At 36.9% G+C, this 20,230-nt stretch overlaps 1 protein-coding gene and 1 non-coding gene across 5 annotated transcripts in view; both read left to right on the top strand.

Moving 5' to 3' along the window:
• ARHGAP24 (Rho GTPase activating protein 24) overlaps positions 1 to 20,230 on the top strand; it is a 735,186-nt gene that overhangs the window by 250,416 nt on the left and 464,540 nt on the right. The window lies entirely within an intron of this gene.
• On the top strand, positions 8,779 to 8,885 carry LOC112919762 (U6 spliceosomal RNA). Its single transcript, XR_003234959.1, has one exon. It is a non-coding gene; the product is annotated as a U6 spliceosomal RNA (small nuclear RNA).

Raw genomic sequence — 20,230 nt, 5'->3', positions numbered from 1 at the left:
GGGAAATCCATAGGTCTGATAGACTATCCTGGCCATAAGAGAATGAAGAGAGCAAAGAGAGAGAGTCTTTCTCCTTGAAAGCCTAGGGCAAAATTAGAATCTTTGGAGATAGGGCTTTGGAATCGACATTCTAACAAATTTCTCACATGAGTTTGTGTACACAGAAGTTTTAAAATATGTACTAAAATGTCTTCCCCTAACTATGGTCCTTTTATGAAAAAAAAGTGCAGACATATATAACTAATAAGCACTTATCTACATTCTGAGTAAATGAAAGAGACCTCTAAGAGGTCACATGGCCTTATGTGGGAAAGAAGTACCTGGGAGCCTAGAAAGCCTTTATCATTCTTTCATTCCTTCTTTTCCTCCTGCCTATGGTGAAGACTGAAGGTCAAATATACAAAAACACAAAAAGTTAAGGTGCATTCTCAAGGGGTCCAGATGAGGAGAGCTCCCACTTAGCTTGTACCCTTGACTGGACCCAGGATTGGCCCTTCCTTTGCTTAGCTACTATGATCATCTCGCATTATCACCTCTTAAGGAGAGTCCCATTAAATAACAAAGTACAAACCAAAATAAGACAAATAAGCATATGTTTTACACATTGTTGAAGAAGAAATGTGGATAGAGATTGATCTAGGTCTGTGCTGTTTAGTATGGTAGCCACAGCTATTGGTGCTAGTACAACTGAGGAACTGAGTTTTTAATTTGTTTCCAATTTTATTTCACTTAATTAACTTATAGTTAAATTTCAAAACATATTTTTGTAATTACTAAAAATAATTAAGGGACGCCTGAGTGGCTCAGTGGTTGAACGTCTGCTTTTGGCTCAGGTGGTGATCACAGGGTCCTGGGATTCAGTCCTGTATCAGGCTTCCCACAGGGAGCTTGCTTCTCCCTCTGCCTGTGTCTGCCTCTCTCTGTGTGTCTCTCATGAATAAATAAATAACATCTTAAAAAATAATAAGTATTTTTGGGGGAATAACTAGGTTTCTGGAAATCTACTTTTTAAACTGTAAATTTTAAATTTCATTCCTAATACCAATCACGTATTTCTGATAAAAATTTAGCCTCCAAATTGAGATGTGCTGTAATATACACTGGATTTCTAAGACTTAGTAAAAAGAATATAAAATATCTCACTAATGTTTTTAATATTGCTTACATGTTGAAATGATAAATTTTTGGATACATTGGGTTTAAATACATTATTAAAATTAATGTCACCTGTTTCTTTTTCTTTTTTTTAAATGTAGACAGTAGAAAATTCTATACATGGCTTTCATTATATTTATGTGGGACAACACTGATTCAGATGTTGATGACAGTCCCATATTTCCATAGTATTAGGTACTGAGAAGTCTAGTGTTCCATGGTATTCATTTTAATGCCATGACTCCAATAGAGAATAAACATACATTAGGTGATGACAATAAATAATTTTATGTCCTTAGAAAATAGTTTGACTACCCTCTAAGAATACAGATTAATAACCAGGGCACCTGTGTGGCTCAGTTAGTTAAACAGCTATTTGGCTCAGTTTCTGTCTTACTCTGTCCCTTTGCCCCACCCCCTATTCACACACACTCTCTCTCAAATAAATAAATACATCTTTAAAAAAAATAAAATCTTTGATGAGATATCAAAGGAAATATATATTAAAGGACTAAATTGTAGATTCTAATTGTTTGGAAATTTAGAGGAAAACCAAACAAATGTTAACTGAGGGTTTCTTTTTTAAAAAATTTTTTTATTTCTTTATGATAGTCACCCACAGAGAGAGAGAGAGAGAGAGAGAGAGAGAGAGAGAGAGAGAAAGACAGGCAGAGGGAGAAGCAGGCTCCATGCACCGGGAGCATGGACATGGGATTTGATCCCGGATCTCCAGGATCACATGCTGGGCCAAAGGCAGGCGCCAAACTGCTGCGCCACCCAGGGATCCCTGAACTGAGGGTTTCTAAAGTGAAGGCTATAGGGTGAAGATGCTTCTTGAACTTGGATGGTCAGATTTGCATGGCCCTAGAGAGAGAGCCCCCGGAGATTTGCTCATTGGCCCACTGGGCTTTCTTTTGGGCCATTGATCACTTCCCTATAACTTTTACTTGCCTTTTTACTCACAAGTCTTATGAATTCCTTGAAGACAATGATTCTATTTATTTCACCTTACCTATCCCAAAGCCTTTGGTGGCTGGCACATGGTGGGTATTCAGTTATATTTATGAATAGCATCAATGTCTGAATGAATAAGTGAGAGAATTCTCATTGGAAGAAAGAGAATAGCCCAAGAAACAGTGGTGGGTATGGGCATAAGAGATATGAATTGCAGAAGACTATTATGGTTCTACTTTCTTATCTAAAAAAATGGAAGTGGTTCCCAACTTCTGAGGAGAAGATCTTCACATGTTAAGAGAAAGGACTTGATAAACTGCAATGTACTATTAAATCCTAGACTTCACTATTATTCACCCAGGGACAGGTTCTTATTCATCTTTGTAATTGTCATAATGCATAGAAAAGGATAGTCAATGAATAGTTGTTTAATAAAGGAATCAATTTGTTAATCGAATTAAACAATGAATGGGAGGCCCCAGTTTTGCTACTTCTATATTTCTATTTTCCACCTACCTGAGAATGCAGGTAGCTCTCTTATTAGAAAAGTGTCTAAACCCTGGTTAAACTTTGAGAAGCTTGGCATCTTTGCTTACGAATAGAGTTCATGTTTATAAGTCCATGAATATTTTCATATCTCTTTTGATTTTTCAGTAATATTTAAAAAAACCTATTTTTATTTTTTAATTAAAAAAGTTTCTAAAAAATAATTTATTATTTTGACAGAGAGTGAGAGAGTACAAGTAGGTGGAGCAGGAGGCAGAGGGAGAGGAAGAAGCAGACTCCACGATGAGCAGAGAGCCTGACATGGGGCTGTATCCTAGGACCCTGAGATCATGACCCGAGCCAAAGGCAGATGCTTAACTGACTGAACCACCAGGCGCCGCCCCCCGCCCCCAAAAAAAACTTTTTATACATATTCTTTGGTCATTAGAATTGATTCAGAGTTTTGAAGTTTCCAGATGTATGGCCTCAGGATTGAGTTTTCCACTGTATAGAAAGCATATTTCATTTAAAATATACCTTCACATTGCTCGTGTGGTTCTGCTTATGCAAAGCGGGTTGGGGAAACATAAAGTATCTTTCCTGAAATCCTGATTCAAATATACCCAAAGAAAATAATTTGAGGGCAGCAAGGGCAAGGTTACTATTAAAAGAATGCATTAAAAATTCTAATTAAAAAAAAAAAAGATGCCATCTCAAGAGAGAGATTTGCAGAATTGAGTGGTTTGTTTTGAAGGCTGTAGGAGTGATCTTCCATTCTTCAATTATAGCTTTCAAAGAGTATTTCTCTGTGATGTACACTTTCTCTATCTTATAATTTTATTTGTCAATTTTACCTCAGTAAAGCTGGGGGAGAAAAAGAGCGTTTCTCTGCCGGACTCTTAAGCATTGAGAGTCACTGCCTGACCTAAGGCTAAAAGGCTTAAGAAAAGTTTTGTCACCACTAGCCTAAAGAGAAGCACAATGCAGGTCCTACAGATAAAACTGCAGCATCCTGTCTCCAAGCTCTGAGCAATCATCTTTCGTAATACTCCTTCCTTCCATTTTCACCACTGTCAGTCTTCCCCAGGCTGTCACCATCTGCTGCCTGGGTCATTGCTGTTTTGCACAACGGTTTAATATATCTGCATTTTGCTTTTGCTGCAGTGAAATTCATTTTTTATATTGGAGCCAGTTCAGCCAACCACTGCTTTCTTCCTATCTTTCCTCTCCCACGAGGCTCCACTGGCCACTTCTTGCGGGGACTTTCCAGTCATAACTGACCTAGTCAACTTTCTTTCTCCATGTGTTCTTCCCCACAGGCTGTTCTTTCCACTTCCTCCACCCACATTCCAATAGTCTGTCCTTCTCTAGGCCTTTCGCTGCCTGGAATTCCCTCCTCTCTCCTTCGGTGAGACTGGTCAGCCCTGGGTCCCGTCCTATCTTTGCATGAAACCTTCCTCAGTCTGTTCCTGCAATGGGTGATCACCCCATTGTCTACAGTGTTAGAGAATTCTAGCTATATAAGTGATTTTTATCATTTATCAAATTCTACTTCCTAGTATTAGCTTTCATCTGCATGTTTTAACTGGATATTGCTTAATTGAATTAAAAAACCCCAAAGTATGAGAAAAAAGGGGTGCCTAGATTATAAAAAGACATGCACACATTAAAAACATATGTGATGTGTTGCAGAAAGAGGAGACATTTATCAATATATTAAATATAGAAACATTTTCTAGCACTGAAAGTTGAAGCAGTACTTGAAGAACACTTTCTCTTTGAGATACTCTCCTTTATTTAGGTATTTGGAAATGCTCATGTGCTCTTAACTAGCAGAATGTTTATTCTTAAAGCATAATAAAAACCTGCTTCAAGACCTGCAACTTTAATGCTGCTAACTTTCCTTTCGTTTTTTCATGATGCTTTTCCTGGTTTGAATTTATTAAAGGATAATTTTACTTTGAACCCTGAATCTTTTCATGTAATTTTATATTATATATATTTATATTTATGGTACATAATAAATACATTTATAATTATATATACTTACAAATTAAATAAGGTACATTAAAAAATGCTACTTGTGTAGTATGGGCTGTTGTAATTATGCCCTTTACTGGAGAAGCTCTGCTCCTAATAAATATCATGTTGTAACAGCACAAACAGAATGGTGACAAGATGTGCCTCCAAATTTATGGCCCTTGATCTTTACTATCCAGAAATATTTCTCAAAGATCAAACCACAACACACTTTGGCTCTTGGCACTAGAAAACTTGGGCTTTAATGGTGATCAAGTATTGCATGTGATGTGGCGGCTCTTAAAAGGGACTCTTCAACAACATGATGGGGATATACACTGCTCTTTTGTTTCAGAGAACAGACTTTGCCAAGATTGAAAAAAAAAAAAAAGACACTTTATAAGAGTATTTTCCTCCTTTGAGTTTTTGATGGTTACTTACCATTATGAGAAAGTGCCATGGGATGTCTCATTTCATTCTGTTGAAGCAGCCACTGGGACCCTGAAGAAAATGTCTGCCATGCAGATCAGTAAACAGAAAAACAAAGAATCTCACACCTTCACACAATTCAGATAGTTTTTTTCTCCTTTACTGTCCCTCCTGCCTCATCTCTTTTCTCCCCGATTTCTCTTTCCCCCCAACCCCTACCCCCCATCTAATCTCCTTCCAGGTTCTCCACAGGCTTTCCCTCCTATCTTTACCCTCATTCTATTTCCTCTGCTCACCTGAACCTGCTTTTCCTGGTCTTTCTTTCTCTATCACTTTCAAGATAAGATATCCTCACTGTATCTTTCCTCTATTCTCTGAGTCTGTATTCTCTCTACCTGTTCTTTCCTTTGCAGCAAAATCCATGTCTGTGGTCTAGTAAATTGTTGGCTGCATAGGCTCATGTATCATGTGAGCTTGTCTTGTTTGTCCTTTCTACTATGTGTTTGTTTCTTCCAGATGAGTTCCTAGAGTGTGGTAATTTAAATAAAACAGTTGAATGGCCACCCACAAAATACAATGACTCCTTTTTTAAAGATGAAAATTGCTTTAGGATAAATGTTAGCCATTTCCATAATTTAAAAGGCTATTTTATAAAATATTTAAAAATACCTACAAAAATTATGTTTACCACAGGTGAGGCAGAGAATAGGAACTCTGATTAAAAAAAAAATCTCTTATGTGGATCTTTGTGTAATTAGAATTTAATAAAATTGAAAAATTATATCTATTTTTCATCTAATTGAATATTTCTTTTATCATCCAGAGGAGACTTTAAGCTGATGTCGTAATAAGACATGGCATGCTAAAAAAAAAAAAAATACATGGCATGCTGAAGGCATTAGAGTTAGGCATTCCATTCGTCTTCTTTTTTTCCACCTGAGATTTTTTTTTTCAATTTTTTTATTGGAGTTCAATTTGCCAACATATAGCATACCACCCAGTGCTCATCCCGTCAAGTGCCCCCCTCAGTGCCCATAACCCAGTCACCCCAACCCCCCACCCACCTCCCTTTCCACTACCCCTTGTTCGTTTCCCAGAGTTAGGAGTCTCTCATGTTCTGTCACCCTCTCTGATATTTCCCAGTCATTTTTTTAAGTAAATTTATTTTTTGTTGGTGTACAATTTGCCAACATATAGAATAACACCCAGTGCTCATCCCATCAAGTGCCCCCCTCAGTACCCGTCACCCAGTCACCCTCACCCCTGCCCACCTCCCTTTCTACCACCCCTAGTTCGTTTCTCAGAGTTAGGAGTCTCTCATGTTATGTCTCCTTTCTGATATTTCCCACTCATTTTTTCTCCTTTCCCCTTTATTCCCTTTCACTATGTTTTATATTCCCCAAATGAATGAGACCATATAATGTGTGTCCTTCTCTGATTGACTTACTTCACTCAGCATAATACCCTCTAGTTTTATTTACGCCAGAGCAAATGGTAGGTATTTGCCGATTCTGATGGCTGAGTAATATTCCAGTGTATACATAGACCACATCTTCTTTATCCATTCATCTTCCGATGGGCACTGAGGCTCCTTCCACAGTTTGGCTATTGTGAACATTGCTGCTATAAACATCGGGGTGCAGGTGTCCCAGCGTTTCACTGCATCTGTATCTTTGGGGTAAATCCCAAGCAGTGCAATTGCTGGGTCGTAGGGCAGGTCTATTTTTAACTCTTTGAGGAACCTCCACACAGTTTTCCAGAGTGGCTGCACCAGTTCACATTCCCACCAACAGTGCAAGAGGGTTCCCCTTTCTCCACATCTTCTCCAACATGCGTTGTTTCCTGTCTTGTTAATTTTCCCCATTCTCACTGGTGTGAGGTGGTATCTCATTGTGGTTTTGATTTGTATTTCCCTGATGGCCAGTGATGCGCAGAGCATTTTCTCATGTGCTTGTTGGCCATGTCCATGTCTTCCTCTGTGAAATTTCTGTTCATGTCTTTTGCCCGTTTCATGATTGGACTGTTTGTCTCTTTGCTGTTGAGTTTAATAAGTTCTTTATAGATCTTGGATACTAGCCCTTTATCTGATATGTCATTTGCAAACGTCTTCTCCCATTCTGTAGGTTGTCTGTTAGTTTTGTTGACTGTTTCTTTTGCTGTGCAGAAGCTTTTTATCTTGATTAAGTCCCAATAATTCATTTTTGCTTTTGTTTCCCTTGCCTTCATAGATATATCTTGCAAGAAGTTGCTGTGGCCAAGTTCAAAAAGGGTGTTGCCTGTGTTCTCCTCTAGGATTTTGATGGAATCTTGTCTCACATTTAGATCTTTCCTCCATTTTGAGTTTATCTTTGTGTGTGGTGTAAGAGAATGGTCTAGTTTCATTCTTCTACATGTGGATGTCCAATTTTCCCAGCACCATTTATTGAAGAGACTGTCTTTTTTCCAGTGGATAGTCTTTCCTGCTTTGTCGAATATTAGTTGACCATAGAGTTGAGGTGCCATTTTTGGATTCTCTATTCTGTTCCATTGATCTATGTGTCTGTTTTTGTGCCAGTACCACACTGTCTTGATGACCACAGCTTTGTAGTACAACCTGAAATCCGGCATTGTGATACCCCTGGCTCTGATTTTCTTTTTCAATATTCCCCCTGACTATTTGGAGTCTTTTCTGATTCCACACAAATCTTAAGATGATTTGTTCCAACTCTCTGAAGAAGTCCATGGTATTTTGATAAGGATTGCATTAAATGTGTAAATTGCCCTGGGTAGCATTGACATTTTCACAATATTAATTCTTCCAATCCATGAGCATAGAATATTTTTCCATCTCTTTGTGTCTTCCTCAATTTCTTTCATTAGTGTTCTGTAGTTTTTAGGGTATAGATTCTTTACCTCTGGTAAAGGTTAGGTTTATTCCTAGGTATCTTATGCTTTGGGTGCAATTGTAAATGGGATTGACTCCTTAATTTCTCTTTCTTCAGTCTCATTGTTAGTGTATAGAAATGCCGCTGATTTCTGGGCATTGATTTTGTATCCTGCCACACTGCCGAATTGCTGTATGAGTTCTAGCAATCTTGGGGTGGAGTCTTTTGGGTTCTCTATGTACAGTATCATGTCATTTGCAAAGAGGTCTATTCGATTTTTAAAGCTGCTGTAACAAAGTACCACAAACTAGGTAGTTGCAAAACCCAGAAATGTATTTTCTCCTAGACCAGAAGTCTCCTAGACCAGAAGTCTGAAATCAAGGTGTTAGCAGGGCCATGCACCCTCTGACACCTGTAGGGAAATCCGCCTTTGGATCTTTCTGCTTCTGGTAGTTTGCTGGAAGTCTTTGGCTTTCTTTGGTTTGGAGCTACATCACTCCAAGCTCTGTCTTCATTGTTATCTTTCACTTTGCTGTGTGTCTCTGTATTTGTGTTCATTTTCTTACAAGGACGCCAGTCATACTGGGTTGGGGGCCACCCTACTTCAGGTAGACCTTCTCTTGACTAATTATATCTGCAATAACTGTTTTTCCAAACAAGGTCTATTCCAAGGCAGATCTTCAAAAGATCTTTCTTGTGGGGAATGCAGTTTCACCCAGAATAGGAAGTGTGGGTTCTGGTCTCAATTCTCCACCAATTAACCATGTGACCTTTGGCAAATTACTTAACCTCACTGAGCCTCAATTGTAACAGGTAAATAATTATAGATCCTACCTCATAGTGCTAAAAGGGTTAAATGAGATAAAGCTTAGTGCTTGCTTCAGCAGCACATATACTAAAATTGGAATGCTACAGAGCAGATTAGCATGACATCTGTGCAAGGATGACACACAAATTCATGAAGCATTCCATTTTTTTTTAAAGAGAGAAATAATGCTTAGTAAAATGCCTGGCACATACTAAGTACAAGTCATATTAGTCATTACCCTAGTTATTATATAGGTTGTTATTTTTATTGCTGGGGTCACCATGCTTAGTACCTGGTTCACTGTAGTTGCTCATTACATGTTAAATTTCAGTCACTTAGGGCCGTTATAATTTGTGTACTGATGTTGAAAATGCTGTTAGAGAATACTCAACTACAGAGTGGTTGAGGTTACTATATATTTTTTTTATTTTTAAAGATTTTTATTTATTTATTCATGAGAGACACAGCGAGAGAGAGAGGCAGAAACACAGGCAGAGGGAGAAGCAGACTCCCTGTGGGGAGCCTGATGTGGGACTCGATCCTGGATCCCCGGATCATGCCTTGGGCCAAAGGCAGATGCTCAGCTGCTGAGCCACCCAGGTGTCCCGAGGTTACTATATTTTAGTAAAGGTTTGCCACCTGGATTCTAAGGAATTATTTCATTTACCATGTCTTTTGGAATTGTTTGGAAATGTAGGATATTCCTAGGATAATTTAGTACTCAAGGTCATTACTAATGAAATGAAGTCCAAGGTACCTGAATCCTGATCAGATTTCTCTATGACCTGTCATAATTTTTTTAAAAGGTAAAAAGCTATTTAATTTACATGTAACAAATACAAAGCTAAGATTATTAGACATTGTATGATAATGATGAGCCATGTTTTGATCCAGAAGAAAGAGGGGCAGAGAGAGGTTAAATTACTTTCCGTTGTCACAAAGAGGTTCAAGTGAGTTAGAGGCTAATTAAAATCAGTACTCTGTCATCCAGTAATTCCACTACTGGATATTTACCCAAAAAACAAATACACTAATTTGAAAAGATATATGCACCCCTATTTTATTGCAACATTGTTTATAATAACCAAGATATGGATGCAACCAAAGTGTCCATTCATAGATGGATGGATGCTTAAGGATGTGAGATATCTATATCTATATATCTGTCTTTAAGTCTATCCATCCATCCATCTATGTAATGGAATATTACTCATTCATAAAAAAGAATAGGGTCTTAACATTTGGGACAGCATAGATGGACCTAGAGGATATAATGCTAAATGAAATAAGTTAGTGAGAGAAAGAAAAATACCATATAATTTTACTCATACTTTTGGAATTTAAGAAACAAAGCAAATGAACAAACAAAGGAAAAAAAGAGACAAAAAAAGAAAAAAAAAAACCAGACTCTTAAATACAGGGAACAAACTGGTGGTTGCCAGAGGGAAGGTGGATGGAAGGGATGGGTAAAATATAAAGGGGATTAAGAGTACACTTACTCTGATGAGCACAGAGTAATGTAGAGAAATGTTCAATCATTATACTATATACCTGAAACTAAGATAACACTGTTAATTATAAATCAATTTTAAAAGGGTAGGGGGAATCAGTACTCTGTCAATTGTTCACACTCCAGAGGACAGAGTACTGAAAAAGGGTTTGAGTGTGTTTTCCAGGTTAGCTGTGTGGACCGTCTCATCCAATATTTGGCCATAGATTACGTTTCCTGCTCCTTAGATTAATTTGGCTTTGTCTGTGCCTTGTGGATCTTTGGCACTTCTCTCAGTCCTGTCGTGTCACCTCCTGCTCTACAAACAGAAGGGTGGAAGTAATAGCTACTAGACCTTAATTTATTTGCAGGAATGTCTCAATCAAGAGGTGATTCTACAAGGAAGTTGCCACCTAATTCCAAAAGAGAGTTGGGAAAGAGATTTATTAGGTTCTGTCAGTTCAGAAGGAGCTGCCAAACCTCAAATGGACACTTCAAGTGAAGAGGAAATAAGCCTGAGTGTGATCAGGCTCCAGAGGAAGCATAAATCTTTTCCCTGTTGCCACCGTGTCAGCCACATGGAGGTTCTTCCTCCAGTGTTCGTTTTGGCCCCTGGGACTACTAATATGCCCTTACTGGTCAGCTAACCATAATTTTTAATCCACTTACAAAAGCAATGTGAAATAATCGTAGCATACCACATTTAAGGAGAAACATTTTCTTCTGCTCAAGTTTTCAGTTCTCCTTGTCCAGCTGCCTAAATACTCTCAGATTCACTTCCTTTTTCTTTGTAAAGGTTTTTCGTGTGTGTGTGTGTGTGTGTGTGTGTGTGTGTGTGTTTTCTTGACTGCATGTGTGTAGTTGGTCTCTTGGTCATGAGTCTTTGAAGACAGAAAACCAATTTGAAATAGTTTTAACAGAGAGGAATTTATCAGTTCAAATGCAAATCGTTAGGAAGGGCTGGTGTAGAGCTCACATTAGGGCTGACTAGATCTAGAATCTCACTGTTGGGATTCTACATTTATCTTTTTCCTCTCAGCATTAAGGCTCTTTTTCTCTGAGTTCTCCACTAGCGAGGGAACCTTCTGTGGGAAGACCTTGTTCACATTGCTATAGCCAGACAAACGGAAGTTCTAGCACAAACTTGGTCAGGCTCAACAGACTCTGATTAGCTTTGCTCAGTAGAATACAGACAGACAGTCTAGCCAGCCAGGTGGGACTCAGTCATAATCAGCTAACACCAGAGCCACGTGGCTGGACGAGAATTTCTTGAAAGAACAGGTGATGTTTGGGTATTAAAATAATAAGTGCTCAATGTATCTGACGTTGTGAAATGTTTTCTTACCTGCTGCTTTGTTTTTTTTCCCAGGATTTTTTCCCTCCTTATGATGGGTTCTCTTCTCTGCTCTTCAGACTGCCTAATTCTGATTTGTTTATAATTTTGGCATTTTTGTGAAAGGTTTGATCTAAGTCATAGTTGTGGTGTCCTCATCTCACTTGTTCTACCTGCTTGTTGTCATGACAGAGGTTCTAATGTGTTTACGTTGCCTTTACCTACAATCTGTTCTCTTATAAAAGATCTGAAATCCTGTTTCTATCTGGGGAAATTAGTTCCTCATGAGATTTATTGACAGTCTTTGTGGAGTAGTCTGTTTCCATGTAATTTCTGCAACTTTTATTCTGTGATGGTGCAAATTCCTTCCTCTCCACGTGATACTGCACACATTGGGTATACCTTTTCTTTTCCAGTGTTAATTCTTTGTCACATTGCTCACCTTTTCCATATTCAGCTACTAATCATATCCCCAGCCATTCTGTTATAGGTAATCCATTTATTTCTTAATGAGTTTAAGAATGAGATTGTCGGACTGCCTTTTGCAAGCAGTACATTAACTATCATGTATAATTTTATCTATTGCTTTGCTTATGCAAAGTGTCAGTCACAAGTGAGTCTTAGAGCTATTACATAAATAGATTTATATGTCTCCAATTCCCATGTCAGTAACACTTTATTAAATATTTATGAGAGTCTGAAAATGCAAGATAAATTATGGAGTTAGATGGGTAACAAAGGTATTATAGCATTCTTTCCATATTCATAGAGGCTAACTTATAGAGAGCCATTCTGATAGACTGTTCTGCGGATATTTATTCAAATCACTAAACACTCGTCTTTTCTAAGTTCCTCGCATCATCTCTGTCTACCAAGAGAAGCAGCCTCATTCAGGTGCTTTGACCTTTCGCTCCTCTCTCAAATACCTTATAATCTCCTTTCTCACAGGAGGATTTGTCAGTGACACAAAACTATCTGTAGGCAGCTGCATGAGAAATTGCCATGTGTAGATGTAAGAAAAAAAGGAAGATAGCACAAATCAATAGCACTGGAAGGAAAACACCTTGAAACTACAGATACAAAAGGGATTTACAGTTCAAAGGAGAGTAGTATGGCCATATTGTAGCAATAACCTGAAATTTTAGATGAAGTAGATAATTTTCTAAGAAAAAAATTACAAATAATGAAACTGACTAAGTAGAAAATCCAAGAGAGACATCGGGTATATCATTAGAACAATTTATACATGAGTTTGGCATGTTCTCAGATTCAAGATTAATATACATAAAATAGTAGGATTCCTGGAAATCAGCAATTAACCAACTAGAAAATGTCAAAGTTAAAAAATAGACACCATTTACTGTAGGCAGAATAGTGACCTCCCAATTGGCTGTTCACCCTAAAATCTGTGGATAGGTTAGGTTAGTTGGCAAAGGGGAATTCAATTTGCAGATGGAATTAGGTTTAAATTAAAGGGATTATCTTGGATTATCCAGAAGGTTCCAATGTCATCACAAATGTCCTTCAAATATGAAAAAAGGAGGGAGAAGAGTTAGTATTAGAGTGATGTGACAGGAGAAAGACTCTACCTGCCATCGCAAGCTTTTAAGACGGAAGGGACTCATGAGCGTAGGAATGTAGGCAGACTTTAGAAATGAGAAAAGGCAAGAAAGTGGATTTTGCCCTATACAGCTGCTCAGTGTGGAGGAAGATAATTGGCCTTTATTCTCCTGCTAACGTTCCTGAATAAAGCTCCCTGCTCTCTTTGCCTTTCAGTTTTCCACACTCAAGGGCCTAGAGAACTCAGACTCTCCTTCCTTGAGCTTCTGGGGCTCTGAGGAACAGGCATATGTATGAGGCTCACTTAGCCCACAGGGGAAGCAGACACACAGACACACAGGAATTTCTACTCAGGTTCCAGCCACTTGCAGATACGGTAACCCTTTGAATCAGGTCTGGCAGGGAAAAGTGTTAACAGTGTAGAGGAAGGAAGCCCTAATTAAATTTACCTAAATTCCTGTCCAGTGACTTATTGACCACAATTCTTAATGATCAGTTGGCCCATTGGATCATGTGTTATCTTTGCATTAATATATGGAATTATTTTAAATTCGTGATAAAATGATAACTCTTGTGACTTAAATTTTCAAATTAAAAGTAATATAACCCTTCTTGGTTTGGGTGTTCCCAGAACAGACATGAAACAAAGATTTGAATAAAAAAAATCACTTTAGGGAAGTGATCCAAGGAAGCATGTTAAAGAAGTGAAGTCAGACACGAGGAAAAAAGTCAATGAAGGCTGCTTATGGAGAAGGTGATGGCTCTGGGCAGCTGGGTCCCAGTCATGTGGGGCCCTCTGAGAGGGCTAAAATTCTTCAGAATTAACTCCCATAGGAAGCTCCAGCCTAAGGCTTTATAATTCAGAACTTTCAGTTTGCCCTATATGGGTAAGCATAGCATCTCTTATGATTCAAGAACTCCTCTAAGCAGAGGGACACTATTTTTTTAAATTCTTTTAAATTTAATTTTGTTTTATGAATGGTAAATCTTTTACATAGTTTAAAAGTCAAAACTATGCAAAAAGGGATGAGTAAACTAAGATACGTATATTTCTTTTTGGGGGGAGAGAGAGAGAGGGGTGTTGAGGAGGGACAGAAAATGAGAGAGAGAGAGAGAGAGAGGGAGAGAGAGAGAGAGAGAGAGAATCCCAAGCAGACTCCATGCTGGGCTTGATTTCATGACCCTGAGATCATGACTTGAGCCAAAAATCAGGAGTAGGATGCTCAACTGACTAAGCCACCTAGGTGCCCCTGAGATATGTATATTCTTATTCTTCCTTATTTTTTTTACACAAAATGCTTGGTATATATATTGTTCTATATTTTGTTGTTTTCACTTGACATTGTTGCCTGTAAATCACCCTTATTAGCAGTTCTCAGAACTTTTCCTTGTTTTGTTTGTTTGATTTTATAGCTTCATATAATTTCATTGTGTTGAAGTATCAGAAGTTTTTTCAATAGCATTTAGGCTATTTCTGTTTTTTATATTACAAAAGTATCATTTGAAATTATTATCATTATTGCAAAATTATTATTTTTCTAAGTAAACCATGAAAGTATGTTGTTTTTTAACTTTAGAGGTGGATCTTTAAGGTAAAATTCAAGAAGTAGTATTGCTTGGTTAAGAGTAAGTGCACATAGTTTTTTAGGTATTACTATATTATCCATAAAGTTACAAAATATTGTACCTCTCACATTAATATGTAACAATACCTTTTTCTACTCAGCCTTACCAACACGAGTATGCTGTCAAATATTAACATTTTAAAAAATCTAGTAGGTATAGTTATACTTTGAATTTTTCTACTTTGAGAATTCCATCTTTTTTATTTTTATGGGCTGGGAAATTTGTATACCTTTTTGGGGGGTCAACTTTATATTTTGTACATTTTTTTTCTTTTTTTTAAGATTTTATTTATTCATGAGAGACATAGAGATAGAGATAGAGATAGATAGAGATAGAGATAGAGAGAAGCAGAGACACAGACAGAGGGAGAAGCAGGCTCCATGCAGGAGCCGGATGTGGGACTCGATCCCAAGACCCCAGGATCACGCCCTGGGCTGAAGGCAGGTGCTAAACCACTGAGCCACCCAGGGATCTCCTGTATGTTTTTTTCTATTGGCATTTAAAATTGTTTTTTTATTTCTCAATTTCTAAGAGCTTTTACATATTAAAGTGACAAACTGAAGATTTATTTTTTGTGGTACACATTGCAAATATTTCGTCATTAGTCTTGACTTTGCTTTTTTGAAAAGTTATCTGACTTTTTTCTATAATTTTATATTATTTATCAAATTTTCTTGAATTTGGATCATAACTAGAAAGGCTTCCTGTGTATCTGTGCTTTCTTCTAGTACTTGTATATTTTTTATTTGTTTGTTTTTGTTTAACATTTAGATGTCTAAGTCATTTAGAGTTAATTGTGATATATGGTGTGAGGTAGGATTCCCCTTTGTGTTTTTCTAGATGGCTACCCCTTTTACTCAACCTCATTTTTTAAAAAGTCCATCGTTTTCTCCAGTGATTTGAGATGACACTTTTATCATGTAATAAGTTTCCATGGTGCTTGTATCCATTTCTGAATTTTCTCTTTTTTTCTGTTAGTCTGTCAATACATACCAATATCTCACTGTTTTATACATAAAGGAGACTTCAGAGCATATTTAAACCTGTATATTTAACATGGTTAGTTAATCCACCGCCACATAACTGTATTTAACTCAAGAAACGTAATTTCTGTCACCTATCCCTTATTTTTGGACTACTAGTATCTTCCTTCCAATTTTAACAGTAAATGTTATTATCATGTTATCTTTGCCTTTCCAAATATTATGTAACTGGACTTTTTAATGATTCCTTATGTTGATTGCCAAATTGCCTTTTAAAACAGAACACAGATGCACAACTCTCAAAAAGTTAAAAACATTTTTTCATTTAAAATATTTTTTAAAGTTGTTACTTTAGTCACTAGAGGCTAATATATATACTTCTTAGATCATTAAAAAGGTTAGACACTTTCTCATATGTATGTACATTCACTAATTATCATTTCTTCTTTGTGACTTGCTTTACATGTTGCCTTTTATTTCATTGTCTTCTTGTTGATTTATATGAACTTGTATATAAAGACATTAATCCTTCATCAATAATGTTTACTGCAATGCTCAGTTTATTTAGTTTTTAATGTTTTTTGTATGTTATGAGGCTGATATTTTAAACTTTGGGTTGAAAACCTATGACTCTGCTTAGTGACTTCTGAAATAACTTCAAATTTAAAGGTTGATATGTATCCATAATGTTTTTAGAAAATGTAAAAGCAATTTTGACTTGCTAGTGATTTCCATCCCTGGACTACTGTAGATTTGAAGCAGTAAATTAGGAGACAGAGCGATATTATAGACACAAACTCTTACAGCTTTAGAAGTTACATCTGATGACAAAAAAACAAAAAAAAAAAGAAGTTACATCTGATGAAAGGACAAGAGACTTTCTAAAAATATCACACAGAAATCCTCAAAATTAGAACAATTTAAGGCCATTGAAGGTAGAGCAAATAGACCTAGCAAAGTGCCCACTTAGTAAAGTGCCCTAAGCTGATGTTCATAAAGTGATTGCAGAGTTATGAAAATATTAAATGATGTTTAGGTTATCATGGGGAAAAGCAAAGTGTTAATAGAAACACTTTGAACTCAAATAATTTTTTAAAAAAATGCTTAGAAGTGTAAAATCCTTAGCCAACCAGGAAAATTGGCTGTGAAGAATGACTTTGTTCTTAGGGGTACCAGTGAGATGACGTTTTATAAAAATTATTTGTCACCTGTTTTATATGGCTTCCTAGATTTTAAGTTCTTTGGGAATAAGGACCATGATTTACTCAATTCCCTTTTAGTGCCATTTATCAATAGGGACTGAATGCCAGCTGAGTGCCATTGTTCTATAAACTTATTTTTTAACTTGCTTATTATCCCACTTTCCCAGGGAGGAAACAGAAGCTTGGAGAGGTTATGCTCTTTACCCAAGGTAGATTTTGAGCCCAGGACTGTCTGACCCTCCCCACATGGCTAATTTCTTTCTCATGACACCTGATACAGTGTCATACCTAGATTTCTTTTACTGTTTGCCAAGTAAATCAGAAAATTAATTATTTTAATTATTAATTATTGTTAACAAGAGGTTGGAAGTAGGTGACATAGTTTCTAATTTTGTTGGAGAAATAAGACGTACACAGATCTCAATCAAATCATAATTTAAAGTTCATTATTTTAATTGCCTTTCTCAGAGCAACTGAGTCAGCCCTGAAGGGTTTCCAAAGCAATGATTAGATCCTTCTAGGCATTAGAAGAATTTTGTATTTGTTTTTTGGAGGAATATAGTTCTCATCAGTTGACATCAGGATCAAAGCAATATATGGTCATGTGTTGGGTGCTTTGTCACCCTTCCCTGCACTGAATTCTTCACTGGGACTGGCAATCTCTTAGTCTTGTTGATTATAAAAGTGAAATAAAAGACAGCTCTTTGTCTTTAAAGCCTTCCCTGTCTGTGGTTTGTTGTCGAGTGTTCTCCTACATCATTTTCCACATTCCATCGTGCAAAAATGTTTTTGTGGAGATGATGGCTTTTGCAAGTCACTTTTATACCTTTTCTAGCCACCTAAATATTGCCACCCTCCCCAATTTTTAACAATTTTGATGAGGTATGACATCATATTTTATGTGGATTTAAAAACATGCTTACTTAGTAAGATGAAGCTATTTGCACACTTGTCCTTTGTACTTGTTGAGTTATTGCTTCAAAAACATATTTGGCCTTCTTTCTCACCATAAACCAGTCAAGCAAGACAGATACTATATTAAATAGAGGTTTAATTTCCACATTCAGTGTAGGAAAACATACAAGATTTATGCAGTTTTGTGATGCAAAGGTGAAAAGGTTGTCAGGGACTTTTCAAATGTTTTATAAATCTGAGTGTCCAGGTGTTGGAGGAGGGATGTGGATAAGTCACTAGAGGCACTGATGAATTTCTCAGATCACAGTACCTTTTTTCAGAGTATACAACAAATGTCAAAACTGGTCACCTTGTCTAGTTTGATTTCATTTGACATAGAAAGCTCCATAACTAAGAGGGTGAGCATAGATAATGTTCCTTCCAAGAAAACCAATTCTATCTCACAGTTTTCAACAATGCCTAATGTAGTACCAAGAACACAGTAGGTCCTCAATCAATAACAAATATTTGCAAATGGAGGCAATGATAAGGGAGGGGGAGAAATTTTCCTAAGTATTTCTCCACATTCTGTCTTCTAATTTATACTAAAATACCTCTTGTCTTTTCTCTTACCTATAAGGTATTGAACTCATTTATGTCTCTCTTATCAATGCAGTGCCTGATTCTACCAGTGTCGAGTCAGAGGAAAATCAGCTGAACATGTAGAATGCACATTGCAGGAAATCTTGCAGATGCAGATGTGAATTAGCATTAATTGGAGTTGGATGGGCAAATATGGGGAAGAGAGGCTATTAGGCTTGGTTAATGATTTGCCCAAGGAGTTGGTGAAAATGTGTGGTGTACTTAGGAAGCACTCAGGTAGATGATGATTACTTAAGTATAGAGTGTGCTGGAGGAGTAGGGCAAGGATTAGAGGAGCATTTGAGGGCAGTGAAGTTGGCTAAGAAAAACTATGCCAAATTATAATTTAAATATTATTTGGTCATAACATGCCTGCTTAAATGGTCTTTTTCTCAAGCTCTTTAACAATGGCCTCAATATATTGATTCTCAAAATAACATTGTTTCACTCTTAAGGAAAAATGCTGTTCATTTAATCTCCCTCCTCAGTACTAACCTTTAGCAGCCTCTAATATGAAGACAAGTCATTGAAAGTTACATGATGACAGACGGTGTGTGCCAGCTAAATGGAGGGCAAGATGCTGGCAGATGGTCTTAAGAACAACTTAAAATGGTAGTATGTATGTTTGTATGTTTGTATGTATGTATCTAATGCTCCCTCCCCTTTTTACTCCCTCCATCCTGAAATAGCCATACTCATGTAGTACCACCCTCTACTTCACATCCTCCTATCCTCATTCCCTTGGAAATGCAAGCAGCATCCCAACTGGAAATCTTGCAACAACACCTTCTTGTTGTGCTTCATCCTCAGATTGTATACTCTTCTTAGTGATATTTCCACTCCTTTCCCTCTTTTAGCATCTCAATCTACTGTTGATTCTAATATGCTATCTATTCAGTTAATAAAACTAGTTGATACTCATTTTAACTAATCTTTACCTATTTAAAATGCTCTTAGGATTATTTTTCTCCATGAATTCATGATATTTCATGATTCTCACAAGAAACTCCACAGAAACTATCTCATTCTGACCCATGTAAGAGGCTGATAGAATTATCATGTATTAGTGACAACCAAGGACACTAACCAAGGTTAATGGCAAGCTACTCTTTGGAAGAAATGGTTTGTATCAGAATGTCACTGGAAAAGCTAAAGCTATCAAGTCATTTAGCTCTCCTTTCTTAAATCATTGAAATGTTTGGTGCCTTATATCGTGGAATTTTCTGAGAAGTTTAAAGAAAATAGGAAACTATATGTATCTTAGTGTATAACAGTGCTGGTATTCAAATCAGTTTGTGTTTGGATTCTAGAAAAATATGGTTTGTGTGAATTGTTCTGGAAAATATTCAATTAAAACGTCATAAAATGAACAGAAAAAGGCTAGGCACCTGTCTTACTAGTATCTGAATATAGACTATGCCTGATAAAGAAAAATAAGGTTCTTAATTGACCTTTGATTTATTCAAGACCATCATGAAGACTGAATGGCACATTAATTAAACAGCACATTGATAAAGTAAACCCTGTAAATTTAGTCCAGTTCAATCACACAGCTCTGAGTATTGTTTTGCTTTTGTCTTTTGGTTTAGGTGGTAAACTCAATTGATGAAACATCAAGATAGAGAATACCTACCATGCTACAAATCAGTATTTTCACAACATACATAATATTGTATAGGTGTTGGTGTTAGTGTTAGTGATAGTAGTAGTAGTGGTAGCAGCAGCAGCAGCAGCAGCAATGAAAGTCATGGCGATAATATATACAGGCAATGTGTTGTTATTGCTA

This window comes from Vulpes vulpes, chromosome 4, assembly GCF_048418805.1.
Source record: "Vulpes vulpes isolate BD-2025 chromosome 4, VulVul3, whole genome shotgun sequence".
NCBI lineage: Eukaryota > Metazoa > Chordata > Mammalia > Carnivora > Canidae > Vulpes > Vulpes vulpes.
This window is presented reverse-complemented; position numbering and strand designations above follow the sequence as displayed.